Here is a 17,699-nt window from a genome sequence, read left to right as displayed (position 1 = left end):
CATCAGTGACCTGCCGTTTGGTAATCTGCGACATACGCCATATTCACCAGAACTCGCACCGAGTGATTTCCACATGTTTTGGTCTCTCAAAGAGGCGACTGAACGAGAGATATTTCGTTTCGATGAAAAGATGCTGTAGGCGGTGCACGAGTGGCTGCTCATACTACCAAAAGAATTTTTTTTTCAGGGGAGTTCCTGCACTCCCTAAGCATTGGAGGAAGTGAGTAGATCGACAAGGGGAATACGTCGAAAAATATTACACTTGTGTTGCACTTTTGTTAAATGAAAAAGAGTTTTAAAAATAATTTAACGTCTTAATTTGCCTCCCCCTCGTAATAAAGGTTTCAGAGACCTAGTAAGACTGCTATTCGAAAGAGCCAAGAATTCATTCGTCAGCTGGCAAGGGTGACAAAAAGTGAATACCCTTTCTAAGCTCACAACATACAGTCCATTATACTCGAAGAATTTTAAATTTACTAGTATTTTTAAGAGTTTACAGTTATATTTTAATGATGGAAACAATATCAAGCCTTACAGGTCTAGAAATAGAACACTGTAGAAGTCGATGGTAGAAAGTGATAACCCTCAGTTTAGGAAGCATTCGTCTGATCACGTAATCTGTTTTCGAATGCACTACATGCTGGTAGCAAGTAGTTCACTATTTGCTACTAGTAACCACTGACAGATACATACATTTATGCCACTGTCTTTAACTTAACTTATAACATTCACTAACTCAAAGTAAGCCGTTGTGTTTTAGCACTTTCTCAGCCGACCATATTAGTTTTTTACCATGTCTGTGATTAATTTAGATACTGTGGGCCTTAATCTAAGAATGGAAAATGGTAGTGACACGGTAACTACAGAAACTAATTAAGCACTGTAGTATTCTTCTAGTCACTTATGGTCACTTGTTTTAGTTAACGAAGGTACAGAAGCTACAATAGACAGCAACTACCTCATCCCTTATTCTCTTACTAGAGGCACCCACAGAGTCAAATACTAATCGAAATAGGGTACTAGAAATTCACGCATATCAATATTGGGAGGTCGATGACTATCATTGCGAAATCATTAACTTATAGCAGGCTATTTAAACGTATACCTACTAAATACTAGAAAACACTGTACATGGATGGTACTAACGCGAGGCAGTATAATTCGATTTGCTTTTAACATTTTCTGCGTTTAAAATGTGGTTTAGAATAAAGAGCTTAAAATATTTGAATTGTGATAAAATGCTTATGTCTGTATAACCATTCACTTCTGGAAATCTAATATGTGCACTATCTAACTAAAAGTGTATGGACGTGTTCCCCCTTCGCCGCCTAGGACGGCATGAACTGCGCTGACATTCGAGGAATACGGAGGAATGGCAGGTCATTCTTCCCCAAGAGCCGGAAGTAGTGAAGATAATGTTGTATACTGAGGTCTGGTGGGAATCGAAGTTCTAACTCTTCCTAAAGTTTATCAGTAAACTCTTCCGGGCTAAGTTGCCGTGGTCGATCTGTAGAACTTCTTCTCCCTGACGTTTCGTTCTCAACTACGGAGAACATCTTCCGAGGTGAGTCGACTCACCTCGGAAGATGTTCTCCGTAGTTGAGAACGAAACGTCAGGGAGAAGAAGTTCTACAGATCGACCACGGCAACTTAGCCCGGAAGAGTTTACTGATAAAGACGCCGGCCGTGAAAGCCTACATGGAATGATTCTTCCTAAAGTGTTCGACTGGGTTCAGGTCGGGACTCTGGGTAGAACAGGGCATCACAGGAATGCTGTTTTGTGACAGGGTTTATCGTCATGTAGATACAATCATCGCTTCCGAACTGCTCCTCCACTGTAAACAGTACACAATGCCGTAAATGTGCTCAATCCTTTCCTTTCTGGCTCTTGCTTTAGCTCAACAAGTAGATCACAACATAATCACGAAAAACGCGCCAACACCGTAAAGCCACATCTTCTGCAGTTCAATGTAGGCCCTGCACATGATGACAGGTAATGGCCTCCAGACATTCTCCAAACCATAACACTCCATCGCATTACCACACTCTAAATCGCTCAACTCCGGCCATTCACTCTCCAGTGATACCACCACAATAACCGCTCAATATTCGTTACAGAAATGGTGTGACTTATGAAGGGCTGCTCGACCTCTGCACCCGCTCTTCTTAACTCCCTAAGCACTCTACGCAACGCTGGGCGGTCGCAGTCATGTTGTCTGCCTGGTGCGGTTGCTCCTTCTCGTTTCCACGTCACAGTCACATCACCAACAGTCGGCCTGGGCAGCTTCAAAAACTTTATAGTGACCTTCATGGATCTGTTACATCACGTAACGTTCAATGACTAGCCCACGTTCGAAGCTTCGAACCTCTCCTCACCAACTCATTCTTCTGTTACTGCTTCTGTGGCGACAACACTATACTCTTTACCTGATTTTATAGTGGCGGGCCGTCCCCCTGTAGCGTCTAATGGTCAATTCCGCACTACGTAATGGTTTCCGTATAGAATGAGATTTTCGCTCTGCAGCGGAGTGTGCGCTGATATGAAACTACCTGGCAGATTAAAACTGTGTGCCGGGCCGAGACTCGAACTCTCGACCTTTACCTTTCGGGGGCAAGTGCTCTACCAACTGAGCAAAGATCCCGAGTTCGAGTCTCGGCCCGGCACGCAGTTTTAATCTGCCAGGTAGTTTCATATCAGCGCACACTCCGCTGCAGAGTGAAAATCTCATTCTGGAAACATCCCCAATGCTGAGGCTAAGCCATGTCTCCGCAATATTCTTTCTTTCAGGAGTGCTAGTTCTGCAAGGTTCGCAGGAGAGCTTCTGTAAATTCTGGAAGGTAGGAGACGAGGTACTGGCAGAAGTAAGGCTGTGAGGACGGGGCGTGGGTCGTGCTTGGGTAGCTCAGTTGGAGGGGCACTTTACCGCGAAAGGCAAAGGTCCCGAGTTCGAGTCTCGGCCCGGCACACAGTTTTAATCTGCTAGGAAGTTTCATATCAGCGCACACTCCGCTGCAGAGTGAAAATCTCATTCTGGAAACATCCCCAATGCTGAGGCTAAGCCACGTCTCCGTAATATCCTTTCTTCCAGGAGTGCTAGTTCTGCAAAGTTCGCAGGAGAGCTTCTGCAAAGTTTGGAAGGTAGGAGACGAGATACTGGCAGAAGTACAGCTGTGAGGACGGGGCGTGGGTCGTGATTGGGTTGCTCAGTTAGTGTAGCACTTGCCCCCGAAAGGCAAATTTCCCGAGTTCGAGTCTCGGCCCGGCACACAGTTTTAATCTGCCAGGAAGTGTCGGTTTCCGTATAGTTTGATCGTAATCTATAATGCAGAACCACGGTAACGATTTTCCGAGAAAATATAAGGACTTGGTAAGATGAAATTCAAATATCAGATTTATTTTAAAGGTTATTTCTAAATCTACAGAAATAACGTAAAAGCTTCTTCTTATAAAGGTCTTGCAACTATGTTTTATGAACAATTCCGGCGCTGCCACTTGTGAAAATATGTCGCGTAGGTAGGTTGAAGATAAGTCTCAGCGAAGGCGCAGGACGATTTGCCTCCGTCTGCATAACACGTTTTAGCCGTGATCTAGGGGTAGCGTCTATGATTTATAATCAAAACGTCTTCATTCCCGGACTCAAATCGCGCCGATTCTCAAATTTTGATTAATAATCAGCCTTGGCAGCCGAAGTTTTCCGGCATAAGGAGTCACCCCTCATTCTGCCAATGGCTTTGTCAAAGAGGGAGGAGGAGTGGACTGAGGTTCAGGGCACTCTCTAGTTCAAGAGGTAGGACACTGCCCCTAAAGGCGGACGAATCAGCAATGATCAACGGCATGAGGACGCAGAAGGCAATGGAAACCAATGTACTAAAGATACGTTACGTGTATCCGTAGGAGATGTGGCCTGTAATTGAAGAACTGTCATGACGATCTCTCCATTGGCAAAAGATTCTAGAATAGTCCCCCTCTCGGATCTCCGGGAGGGGACTGCCAAGTGGGAGGTTACCATGAGAAAAACATTCAATAATCAGCTCAAGGGTAACGTTCTACGAGTCGGGGCGTGGATTTTCAGAAGCTTGAACGTGGCAAGGAAACTAGAATATCTGAAAAGGGAAATGCAAAGGCTCAGTCTAGATACAGTAGTGGTCAGTGAAGTGAAGTGGAAAGACGAAAAGGTTTTCTGGTCAGATTAGTATAGGGTAATATCAACAGAAGCAGCAAATGGTATAACAGGAGTAGCATACGATGTGAATAGGAAGGTATGGTAGAGAGTATGTAACTGTGAACAGTTCAGTGACAGGATTTTTCGTATCAGAATCGACAGCAAACCAACACCGACAACGATAGGTCAGGTGTATACGCCGACGTCGCAAGCTGATGATGAAGAGATAGAGAAAGTGTATACCTTTTCCAGGTATAGCTTCTCCTCTTGTGTTTCTTGAACAACGTATTCGCTCTTACTAGCTGAAACTTGTTATAGAACTCAGTTAGTCTTTCTCTCTCTCATTTCTTGTCCCAAGCCCATATTATCCTGTTACCTATTTTTCAACTCCTTCTCCTTATAGGGTAATACAGTATGAAAATATAATAGTCACGGGAGACTGGAATGCAGTAGCAGGAGAAGGAGTAGAAAAATAGGTAACAGGATAATTTGGGCTTGGGACAAGAAATGAGAGAGAGAAAGACTAACTGAGTTCTGTAACAAGTTTCAGCTAGTAAGAGCGAATACGTTGTTCAAGAAACACAAGAGGAGAAGCTATACCTGGAGAAGGTCGGGCGGCTCGGAAAGATTTCTGATTACGTCGTGGTCAATTAAGATTCCGAAATCAGATACTGGATTGTAAGGCGTACCCAGGAGCAGACGTAGACTCCGATCACAGTATAGTAGTGATGAAGAGTAGGCTGAAGTTTAAGACATTAGTCAAGAAGGATCAATACACAAATAAGTGGGATAGGGAAGCACTAAGGAATGACGAGATACGGTTGAAGTTCTCTAAGATTATAGAAACAGCAATAAGGAATAGCTCAGTAGGCAGTACAGTTGAAGAGAAATGGTCATCTTCAAATAGAGACATTACAGAAGTTGGGAAGGAAAACGGAGGTACAAAGAAGGTAACAGTGAACAAACCATGGGTAACAGAAGAAATAATTCAATTGATCGATGAAAGAAGGAATTACAAGAATGTTCCGAGAACCTTGGGAACAGAGAAATACAAGTCGCTGAGGAATGAAATAAATTGGAAGTGCAGGGAAGCTAAGACGAAATTGCTGCAGGAAAAATGTGAAGACATCGAAAAAGAAATGGTGTCCGAAGGATAGACTCAGCATACAGGAAAGTCAAAACAACCTTCGGTGACACTAAAAGCAAGAGTGGTAACATTAAGTGTGCAACTGCAATTCCACTGTTAAACGAAGAGGAGAGAGTGGATAAGTAGAAAGAATATATAAAAAGCCTCTATGAGGGGGAAGATTTGTCTGATGTGATAGAAGAAGAAACAGGAAGTCGATTTAGGGGAGCCAGTATTTTAATCAGAGTTTAAAGGAGCTTTGTAGGACCTAAGCCAAATAAAAGGATAGATAACATTCCATCAGAATTTCTAAAATAATTGGGGAAAGTGGCAACAAAACGCCTGCTCACGTTAGTTTTTAGAAAGTATGATTCTGGCGACATACCATCTGACCTCTCAGAAAAATATCATCCATACCGTTCCGAAGATGGCAAGAGCTGACAAGTGCGAGATTTTCCCACAGTCAGCTTAACAGCTCATGCACCCAAGTTGCTTAGAAGAATAATATACAGAAGAATGGAAAAGAAAATTGAGGATGCGCTAGATGACGATCAGTTTGGCTTTGGGAAAGGTAGAGGCACGAGGGCGGCAATTCTGAAATTGCGGTTGCGGGCTTTCAACAATATATGGTGATGTGGTGTGGCCCTCAACTACGAACCCTCTCACTCAGAGTTGAAATATTAAAAATTTTGGCTGGTTTCGTTGTCTAGAGGCTGGGATACGTACATTCCGTATTACAGGCCCAATACTATTGAGTGGACAGTATACAGTATGAATATACACATGAATCGAATGGTCGAAGGTTCCTATCACTCCGCAATTGCGAATTTTTAATGTATAGATATTTATAAATGAAAGACCGCAATTAAAGAAAATCTGCAGGTGCTATTTTTAACAGACGTACCTATAAGAATGCTGTTTATTACTACAAAACAATTATTGATGTCGATGGTACAGCGATTAAATAAAATATAAGTTGAATAACAGGGAAACAATAGATTCTTACTTCACGTAATTAGTTATGAACAACAATATAGCTCGCGAGATATTCACTTCTAAACTGATACTACGTCTTCAGAGCAGAAGCCATGGAAATCACACAAGAGCACAAATTGGCTATCCGAAATATTTCTGTCTTCGCGACCACGTGCAAAACGCCACTCCCAAGACTTTCCCGTGACCGTGAGTCTGTCGCGCCATACTGTCCCGCACTCTCCGCTGTCCTCTCCCGTACTCCCACTTTCATCCAGTCTCCCCATTCACGAGTGCTGTGATTGGCTAGAGCGCTCCCGCCATCTCTTCAAGCCAACACACACGCACATACATAATGAAGCACATTCTAAATACTGGATTTATATTGAAATAACATGAAAATAAATAAATATTCGTTCGGATGGACCAAAAACACACTCTACACTCATTATTAAAGACAAAAACAAATCACATAATCATATATCGAAGGAATAGAACACAAATAATCCTGGAGCCTAAAGTCTTTGTGCTTTCTAAACCATAGTAAATAATTGACCAATTTGTTCATAAATAGTATATATAAGATATAAACAAAGACATAGATGAATAAATATATTTATAAGCATGCTGCTACCGTTTTTTCGTGTAACTGTGGAGTAGTTATGGCCTGACGCGATTAATAGTCATCGGCCACTTTGACCTCCAATAACTCACTTACTATTCAAGTTACATGCCTGTAATTCATACCAATTTTAGTTTTACACTAGTAACTTCCTAAAAACACATCGATTGACAATATCGGATGAACCATCTAGATTTTCGAAATTCGTAGCTCGTTGTTACTTGTATAATTTATCGTCAGATACTAAACTTCAAACTAATAAAGCTACTGAAAATCTGATTATACCATCAGAATTGTCGTGCAAATGATGGTAACGTATATGTTTCCTTTTGAGGTATTATGATTCATCTGGCTACTATTAATTTCTGTACAAGCTGTGAAATGGCTGCCGTTAAGGTTTCACAAAGTCCGCCATCTTTGGCACTCTCAGCATGTCTCCTTCATCGACACAGCGTCACCGTGGAGTTCCCAGCCATGAGGTCCCTGGACCCCAGCTGTCGTTCGGCACCATGCGGCCGCCGACGAGCCGCGGCTTACCGAGAAGCCCCAGCGCGGCCACGCCGACTCCGAACTTAGAATACACTACTGGCCATTGAAATTGCTACACGACGAAGATGACGTGCTACAGACGCGAAATGTAACCGGCAGGAAGAAGCTGCTGTGATATGCAAATGATAAGCTTTTCAGATCATTCACACAAGGTTGGCGCCGGTGGCGACTCCTACAACGCGCTGACATGAGGAAACTTTCCAACCGATTTCTCGTACACAAACAGCAGTTGACCAGCGTTGCCTGGTGAAACGTTGTTGTGATGCCTCGTGTAAGGAGGAGAAAAACGTAACATCACGTTTCCGACTTTGATAAAGGTTGGATTGTAGCCTATTGCGATTGCGGTTTATTGTATCGCGACATTTCGGCTCGCGTTGGTCGAGATCCAATGACTGCAGAATATGGAATTGGTTTGTTCAGGGGGTAATACGGAACGCAGTGCTGGATCCCAACGGCCTCGTATCACTAGCAGTCGAGATGACAGGCATCTTACCCGCATGGCTGTAACGGATCGTGCAGCCATGTCGCGATCCCTGAGTCAACAGATGGGGACGTTTGCAAGACAACAACCATCTGTACGAACAGTTCGACGACGTTTGCAGCATCATGGACTATCAGCTCGGAGGCCATGGCTGCGGTTACCCTTGACGCTGCATCACAGACAGGAGTGCCTGCGATGGTGTACTCAACGACGAACCTGGGTGCACGAATGGCAAAACGTCATTTTTTCTGATGAATCCAGGTTCTGTTTACAGCATCATGATGGTCGCATCCGTTTTAGGCGACACCGCACTGAATGCACATTGGAAGTGTGTATTCTTCATCGCCATACTGGCGTATCACCCGACGTGATGGTATGGTGTGCCAGTGGTTACACGTCTCGGTCACCTCTTGTTCGCATTGACGGCACTTGGAACAGTGGACGTTACATTTCAGATGGGTTACGACCCGTAGCTCTACCCGTCATTTGATACCTGCGAAACCCTACATTTCAGCAGGCAAATGCACGACCGCATGTTGCAGGTCCTGTACGGGCCTTTCTGGATACAGGAAATGTTCGACTGCTGCCCTGGCCAGTACATTCTCCAGATCTCTCAACAAATTGAAAACGTCTGGTCTCTGGTGGCCGAGCAACTGGCTCATTACAATACGCCAGTCACCACTCTTGATGAACTGTGGTATCGTGTTCAAGCTGCATGGGCAGCTGTACCTGTGCACGCCATCCAAGCTCTGTCTGACTCAATGCCCAGGCGTATCAAGGCCGTTATTACGGGCAGAGGTGGTTGTTCTGGGTACTGATTTCTCAGGATCTATGCACCCAAAATGTAATCAAATGTCAGTTCTAGTATAGTATATTTGTCCAATGAATACCCGTTTATCATCTGCATTTCTCCTTTGTGTAGCAATTTTATTAGCCAGGAGTGTATTTTCAGGATGCCACAACTCGCCCGTTACCTCACACGGTTAATAATGGAAGCAAGATTAAAGAAAAATCAAGACACATTCATAGGACTTGTCGACCTGGAGAAAGTGTTGGACAATGTAAAGTGGTGCAAGATGTTCAAAATTCTCAGAAAAGTAGTGGTGAGCTATAGGGAGAGACGGGTCATATACAATAAGTACAACAGCCAAGAGGTTATAATAAGAGTGGACGAACAAGAACGAAGTGCTCATATTAAAAAGGGTGTAAGACAAGGATGTAGCTTTTCGTCTCTACTGTTCAATCTATACATCGAGGAAGCAATTAAGAAAATAATATAAATGTTCATGAATGGAATTAAAATTCAAGGTGAAAGGATATCAATGATACGATTCGCTGATGACAATTGCTGTCCTGAGTGCAAGTGAAGAAAAATTACATGATCTGCTGAATGGAATGGTCTAATGAGTACAGAGTATGGACTGACAGTAGATCGAAGAAAGACGAAGGTAATGAGAAGTAGCACAAATGAGAACATGGAGAAACTTAACATGAGGAATGATGGTCCAGAAGTAGTTGAAGTTAAGGAATTCTGCTACCTAGGCAGTAAAATAACCAATGACGGACGGAGGATGGAGCACATCAAAAGCAGTCTAGCAATGGCAAACGGGCATTTCTGGCCAATAGAAGTGTACTAATATCAAATATCGGCCTTAATATGAGGAAGAAATTTCTGAGAATGTACATCTGCAGGCGAACGGTCTACCCGACGGGAGGCCGTAGCCACACGACATTTCATTTCAGTGCAGTATTGTATGGTAGTGAAACGTGGATTGTGGGAAAACCGGAATAAAAGAATATTGAAGTATTTGAGATTGGGTGCTGCAGACGAATGTTGAAAATTAGGTGGACTGATAAGGCATGGAATGAGGAGGTTCTGCGCAGAATCGGAGAGGAAAGGAATATGTGGAAAACACTGATAAGGAGTAGGGACAGGATGATAGGACATCTGTTAAGACATAGGGAATGACTTCCATTGTTGTAGAGGAACTGTAGGGAGCAAAAGCTGTAGAGGAAGACATAGATTTGAATACGTCCAGCAAATGGTTCAAATGGTTCAAATGGTTCAAATGGCTCTGAGCACTATGGGACTTAACATCTATGGTCATCAGTCCCCTAGAACTTAGAACTTCTTAAACCTACCTAACCTAAGGACAGCACACAACACCCAGTCATCACGAGACAGAGAAAATCCCTGACCCCGCCGGGAATCGAACCGGGGAACCGGGCGCGGGAAGCGATAACGCTACCACACGACCACGAGCTGCGGACGTCCAGTAAATAATCGAGGAGGTATGTTGCAAGTGCTACTCTGAGATGAAGAGGTTAGCACAGGAGAGAAATTCGTGGTGGGCTGCATATAGCCAATCAAAAGATTGATAACCAAAAAAAAGACAAACATGTCACTTTTCACCCTCTTTGCATCTTCCGTCTCATGATGCGTGACTGAGTGTAGCGATCAGACAGTTACGAAATTATTTGTTAAAATTTAGATTACCAGTAGAAGAGTGTAACTGACCGAGGAACTCGCTTACACCTGCGGGCATCGTTGACTGTACTAGTCAACATGAAATGTTAACACAAAGAGTAAATATCGATCTCTGCTTCGTAGAGTCACGACTTGCTGCTCATTTTTGTTGTACTGCAACAGCAGAGCTTGTATTGTGTCCACTTCGTCTGTATATTGAGTGAAATTTAAGTTCGATTTTTGTTTAATACGATTTAATGTTGTACCGTGTTTTACGTTTAATGGCGGTATTATCGAATAACAATTACACTCCACTCAATTGTAACAAGACGCAGCATGTAGACCAGAAAAAAAGGAAATATACAATAAATAAAGCCCACAAGAGCACCTGGTATGCTTCACAGAACAGTAGAACAATTTGTAATTTCTGATATTCATTTAGCTGAGGATTCTTAATATACTGTTTTTCATTATTATTTTTGCTAGAACAGCACATTCAGAATTCTTTATGCTTATTAACATTTAATAAAAGTGTCACTACAGATTCAAATGTATTCCTGCAACGCGAATGGTTTCCAATTCTCAAAACTTACGTCTACATGACGAATGATTAATCCAAGTAAAAATCACGGTAACATCTGCCTGTTGTTAGTAATTCATTGCAAACTCTACAACAGTTTTTTTCGCTTCAAAATTAACAGGAAAACTATAAATTGGAATTACTTCATTACTTCGTAATCAGAGAACCTGAACGAGTTTGGATTACCACTTCGTATGTCATTAATCTCTGTTGTTAATATAGAAAGAACTTGATATTACTTTTCTATAAAATCTATACCTTGTTAAAACCAATGCTTCCTTGTTGTAAACTGCTTACTTTTCGTAATACAATATTAAATAGCTTGACTATTTTGTAGAAATGCTCAGCTTCTGTGAATGAAAATTATATATTTGCCTTTTGTTTATAATAGCAGTGTTAATAGAATATTTAGCTACTTCATTTTATTTATGCCAATAGTATGTATGAACTCTGAGTACATATTATAAAAAATGAGACAATTTAGTTTATTTTCTTATTCCTAAATAATTATTCCAGGAAACCTGGTTTTGGTATTTCTCAAGATAGTCTATTTCCTACCTTTGAGTCCGATAGTCGTAATTAAATAAGTCACCCAAATGTCTTTGCAGTGTGTCTTATTACGACGAAAGCACTGGTACGAAATCGCTTCAACTTTCTTGAAAATTATAGGTTAAAATAAGAAATGCTGATTTGCGGTTTTTGATTTCTGTAAGAACTTATTTTACGTTTGCACTTTATTTTTGTCAATTAAGTTCCTTTTTACAAAATGTAGTGACCAAGTGACAGCAGATGAATTTAATTCCCTCTAATAAAGTCGAAAGAGCAACTGAATTAAAAATAGAAAATCCTAAGTATCTTCGCTAGCTTACACAAACCTTAAGGTAATTAAGAGACAGAGCCAAGTCACTACAGGGTTGGACAGATAGCGAATCGCACTAATGAACTCAAGATTAAAAACGGTCATTTGTCACTCCATCAATTACCTAAATGCAGCACAGACACATGTGGTTTCGTAATACGGTTCCGAATTTCAATGGAAATTTATTATCATAGCTAGGAAAGATCACCGCTATACCACTGTTCAAAGCTTCCTGCAGTCTTTCATCATAAATTTCCCCGTTTTACTCATTGCTATAGACTGTTATATCAAATGCAATATCCACTTACACACCTAGAGATGTCATCTTGCTCGAGTAATCCCAAGGTACCAACAACCATTAAATCAATAGTAAGCTGACACTCAGTTTGCCTTGAGCGAGCCAACAAATCCATTAGCCTTATTTTAAGAGAAATATATCGAATCCTCCATCCTACAAAATCCACAATACCAATCAAAATTAAAAAAAAAAACTAAAATGAATAAGAACTGCAGAAGCTAAACTTGTTGTATGAATCTGCTTTTTCGCATCAAAGCGTAAGGAGATCTTCCTAGCTGTAACATCTGCTATCCCGCACCAACTCTTCCGACTGTAAATAAAAGGAATCTGTTCTCTTGGAATCAGACAAAACTTACAATAGGCAAATTCGTGCCCAGCGTGCTAACGTCAACCTGCATAAGCGTAGTTAGACTTACCGCTCCTGAACTTAAAGTTCTTGACCCAAGTCTACAACCTAGGACATTCTGCAGGGTGTAATAGTCAAGAAAAGACTATCTCTTAATGTTGATTACGTTACGAACCATATTTTCAGACAAACATGTGCCGATACTGCAATTTTACAATAAACACTTCACTGTGTCTCAATTTTGTAGCGACCAGATCGTAGCGCCAGTAAATGATCTCCGACTCCGCAGTTATCGTTTCATACGCTCTTGGCTTTGCTGCGTACGTTTTTTATAAGCAGTCATCTTCGTACTGGATTTATATAACAGATTTTGGTGCAAATTTATTATCCGTATTCAAATTTAAATTAATTTCATTTGTAATTTACGATTATTTAAGTAACTTTACAAACATGTGAAGGTGAGAATTAGACTAAAAACACATGTCAAACATTTGGACACAGTGTACACTCTAAGGAGACAGAACGCTACACTTCTAAATACGGCGTCGGATAAGCGCTAATAGTATCGTATATATGAATCTGTAGAATCGTTTTTATGATAAGGAGCGTACGTAGGGCCATAAACCAAAAATGACACAGCACTGGTCTTTCTTAAGTATCCTAAGGACCCTGGTAGGGATGTAACGGTACATAATCCATTATTTAAGTTACGTTTTGCTACAGGCACTGGACCTCATGGAAATATTTTTCTAACAGTCTCTAAAAGTTAGCCCTGGCACAATTCTAAATCGGTCAGTCCCTAATGAATACGATCTATTGGTTGACTATTAACGTGTGCACAATTTTTCCTTTTTTCGTGACAAGGGTGGGTTGCGGACGTTGTGTCTCTTAGAGCATTGCTTGTCGTCTCACCCACATCCACTGTCACCTGCTTACGTTTCAAATTAGTATTTGAGCGAGGAATAAAAAACGCCATGTAACTGGATGGTTACAAGGATAACCACTCAGTCCTGAAGCTTCCTGGTCTATTAAAAGCGTGTATCACAACGGGACGCTACACAGACCCTTGACTGTACGATTGAGCTATTGGCTAATGAGTCATGATCTGAGTCCTAGGTTTCAGCGCTCCTAAACTTCCAAAACTAATTGTAAACTCTGGCATACGTCACGTGACTGCCTATCTACGTACATAGTAACCACCAAAAGTGTATGACTTGCTAGAGAAATGTTCGAACTGGTCGAACCCGCGGGATTTTAGTGAAGAACCACTGTTCCACAGAAACGGAAGTAGCATCGAATATTTCGCAAGGAAGAGCAACAAGATTTCATTTGTTCTCAGTGTACGCGATATGGGTATCAGAAACACTGAGCAGCATTGTCGGATTGTTCACTCATGACGCTGTTGCCTGCAGAAAATGTAGTACTTCGTTCCCTGCAAGGAAATCCACAACGAGCTGTGCAGTTTGTCGACTCTGTGTTCCGTATGGCAAATCACTAAATGTGTATGCACGCGAAGTGGAACACGTAACAAAGAGACGGAACATAATAGAATACGATTGCAAGATTAGTGCTATGTGCTTCACCCCTGTGAGACCGTTGGAATACGTATGAACAATACTAAGAAAATTTATGAAATTAACTAAACGTGCAACGAGTAACAGGCGTGAAAAGTGGAAGAGTTTCTGAAAAAAGTGTGCTTCATATGTAACAGATTTTACTTACAAGAGTCTAATATGATTTTTTATCCAGAGCGCTACTTCATTATTTTGATTTATACATTTTTTATCAAATAGGCACGAAAACAGAACTTCAACGAATATGGAGACGCACTGCTAGTTAATGGGTCAGTAGCCCATACGGAAGTGTAATAGAGGAGCTCGAGGAACCTCAGTCGGGATTATTCAGAAAAATGGGCCCAGTGCGAAGGAAGTCACGGGGAGGAGGGCAGGGACAGAAACCGAGAGGGGAGAGACAGAGAGTGGGGAGGACAAGATGGGCAAACATAGGGAGATGTAGGATGCAATGAATTAACAGACAGAGAAGTAAGAGGGCAAGGTGAGAGAGAGGTGGAGGAGATTTGTACAGAGAGAGGTGGAAGAGGATATAGTCATAGGTAATTGTTGGAGCAGTTGGACAGAGAAGATCGGAGATAGAGACAGGCATAAAAGTTGTGAATAGGAGATAGAAGTAAATAAGAGGAAATGGAGAGAGAAGTGGGGAGGAGTATATGGTTAAAGATAGGGGAGTGGAGGATATGGACAAAGGGTTTGTAGTAGATGGGGATGGACAGAGAAAAGGGGAAGAAATTGATGGAAAGAGAGAGGTAGAGAAGGGAGAGGAGTGGCTGGATAAAAAGTGGAGGAGGAACGGAAAGTTGAAGGTTTATAAGCATCAGGACTAATTTCAGTATTATCACACAAAGAGTCAAACTCACCAGTATTAGTACTGTGTGTTTTATTACCTCCTAGTTTCATTAGTAGTGATTTGATAAACATTTTTCTTTTTAGTCCCTGACGTACAAGCTGTTTTGCATGAAGGTGTGTTGTTTGGGAATAGTATTGACCTTCATTATTAGCCTGCTTTGGAGCGCAGCCAACATGTGAGGGATATAAACTAATTTCCAACCCCAACTGCCATATTGTTTGGAGTAGTATTGGCCTTTTAGATCAACCTGTTGTGTTGGGACTGCATCTGAGGATGGACATGTGTGGGGTGCAGTTAGGATGTATAGATGAGACGATGGCCAGAGAAGGGACAGGAGGTGATGGACAGAGTGTGGAAGAGGTAGGAGGGCAGTACAGAGTGAAGACACAGTGGAGACAGGTGGGGAGAGAGGACAGGAGGTGATCAATAGGGAGAGGGAGGAAAAAGCATTGGGAGAGGAGGAAGAGATGGTAGTGACAGCCAGGTGAAGAAGGAGGAAGGGAGGACGAGATAGACAGAGCGAAATTGAGTAGGAGCAGTAGGTGGACGTGGAGAGGAGAGAAGATGGGAAGAGTGAGAGAGATGGGACAGGGGTTGAGATGGATGGAAAGAAAAACATAGGCAGAGAGAAGGGTGAAGAGTGGCAGCAGAAGAAGAGAGGGGGACATGGAGGTAGAGAGAGGAGGTAGAGCGAAGAAGAGGGAGAGTGGGAAGCACAAAGTGTGGGGTGGACATGGATATGCCAGAGGCGCATGGGAAGTATATATTCAAAGTGGACCTGTGGAAAAGGAAGTTTCGGAGGAGGAGTTAGACTAAGAGAGGGGTAGGAAGTGGACAGAGGAAGGGGGTGAAGATATGGTCAGCTGGGTGGTGTGAAGAAATGGAAAAAGACAGGAATGAGGGGAGGTGAAGTTATGTACCGAGTTAGGAGGAGTAAGGTAGATGGAGATGTGAAGATTATATATACACTCCTGGAAATTGAAATAAGAACACCGTGAATTCATTGTCCCAGGAAGGGGAAACTTTATTGACACATTCCTGGGGTCAGGTACATCACATGATCACACTGACAGAACCGCAGACACATAGACACAGGCAACAGAGCATGCACAATTTCGGCACTAGTACAGTGTATATCCACCTTTCGCAGCAATGCAGGCTGCTATTCTCCCATGGAGACGATCGTAGAGATGCTGGATGTAGTCCTGTGGAACGGCTTACCATGCCATTTCCACCTGGCGCCTCAGTTGGACCAGCGTTCGTGCTGGACGTGCAGACCGCGTGAGACGACGCTTCATTAAGTCCCAAACATGCTCAATGGGGGACAGATCCGGAGATCTTGCTGGCCAGGGTAGTTGACGTACACCTTCTAGAGCACGTTGGGTGGCACGGGATACATGCGGACGTGCATTGTCCTGTTGGAACAGCAAGTTCCCTTACCGGTCTAGGAATGGTAGAACGATGGGTTCGATGACGGTTTGGATGTAGCGTGCACTATTCAGTGTCCCCTCGACGATCACCAGTGGTGTACGGCCAGTGTAGGAGATCGCTCCCCACACCATGATGCCGGGTGTTGGCCCTGTGTGCCTCGGTCGTATGCAGTCCTGATTGTGGCGCTCACCTGCACGGCGCCAAACACGGATACGACCAGCATTGGCACCAAGGCAGAAGCGACTCTCATCGCTGAAGACGACACGTCTCCATTCGTCCCTCCATCACGCCTGTCGCGACACCACTGGAGGCGGGCTGCACGATGTTGGGGCGTGAGCGGAAGACGGCCTAACGGTGTGCGGGACCGTAGCCCAGCTTCATGGAGACGGTTGCGAATGGTCCTCGTCGATACCCCAGGAGCAACAGTGTCCCTAATTTGCTGGGTAGTGGCGGTGCGGTCCCCTACGGCACTGCGTAGGATCCTACGGTCTTGGCGTGCATCCGTGCGTCGCTGCGGTCCGGTCCCAGGTCGACGGGCACGTGCACCTTCCGCCGACCACTGGCGACAACATCGATGTACTGTGGAGACCTCACGCCCCACGTGTTGAGCAATTCGGCGGTACGTCCACCCGGCCTCCCGCATGCCCACTATACGCCCTCGCTCAAAGTCCGTCAACTGCACATACGGTTCACGTCCACGCTGTCGCGGCATGCTACCAGTGTTAAAGACTGCGATGGAGCTCCGTATGCCACGGCAAACTGGCTGACACTGACGGCGGCGGTGCACAAATGCTGCGCAGCTAGCGCCATTCGACGGCCAACACCGCGGTTCCTGGTGTGTCCGCTGTGCCGTGCTTGTGATCATTGCTTGTACAGCCCTCTCGCAGTGTCCGGAGCAAGTATGGTGGGTCTGACACACCGGTGTCAATGTGTTCTTTTTTCTATTTCCAGGAGTGTGTATCGTTTATACAGACGAAAGTGTGTTCCTCCAGTCTCCGACATAAAGGCTGCCCTGCATAACAGATTTTGTCTCTGCTGCTTGTTTAGTCTATTACTTTGGCCAGAAGGGTCGCTGGATCTCTTGCAAATTGACAACATTTAGGTCATTAAAGGCAGGGCTGGCCAACCATATTAGGATTTTGACGACCTAACGCCTCAATTTGACATAATTTGGCACGATATCCCCCATGAGGACATCCATCAACTCTGTGAGCCAGTTGCATGCCGAACAAGTGTTTGCATAGTGGCCGGACGTAGACCGATGCCTTACTGACTTGCTCAATTTTTGAAGCTCCTTCTCGTGAATAAACCATCAAATTTTTCTGAAACTGTAATCGTTTGTTTGTATGTTTGTGAACATTACATCTACCGATTTCCTTCC

This window comes from Schistocerca serialis, chromosome 7, assembly GCF_023864345.2.
Source record: "Schistocerca serialis cubense isolate TAMUIC-IGC-003099 chromosome 7, iqSchSeri2.2, whole genome shotgun sequence".
NCBI classification, from domain to species: domain Eukaryota; kingdom Metazoa; phylum Arthropoda; class Insecta; order Orthoptera; family Acrididae; genus Schistocerca; species Schistocerca serialis.
Note: the sequence above shows the minus strand (reverse complement) of the source record.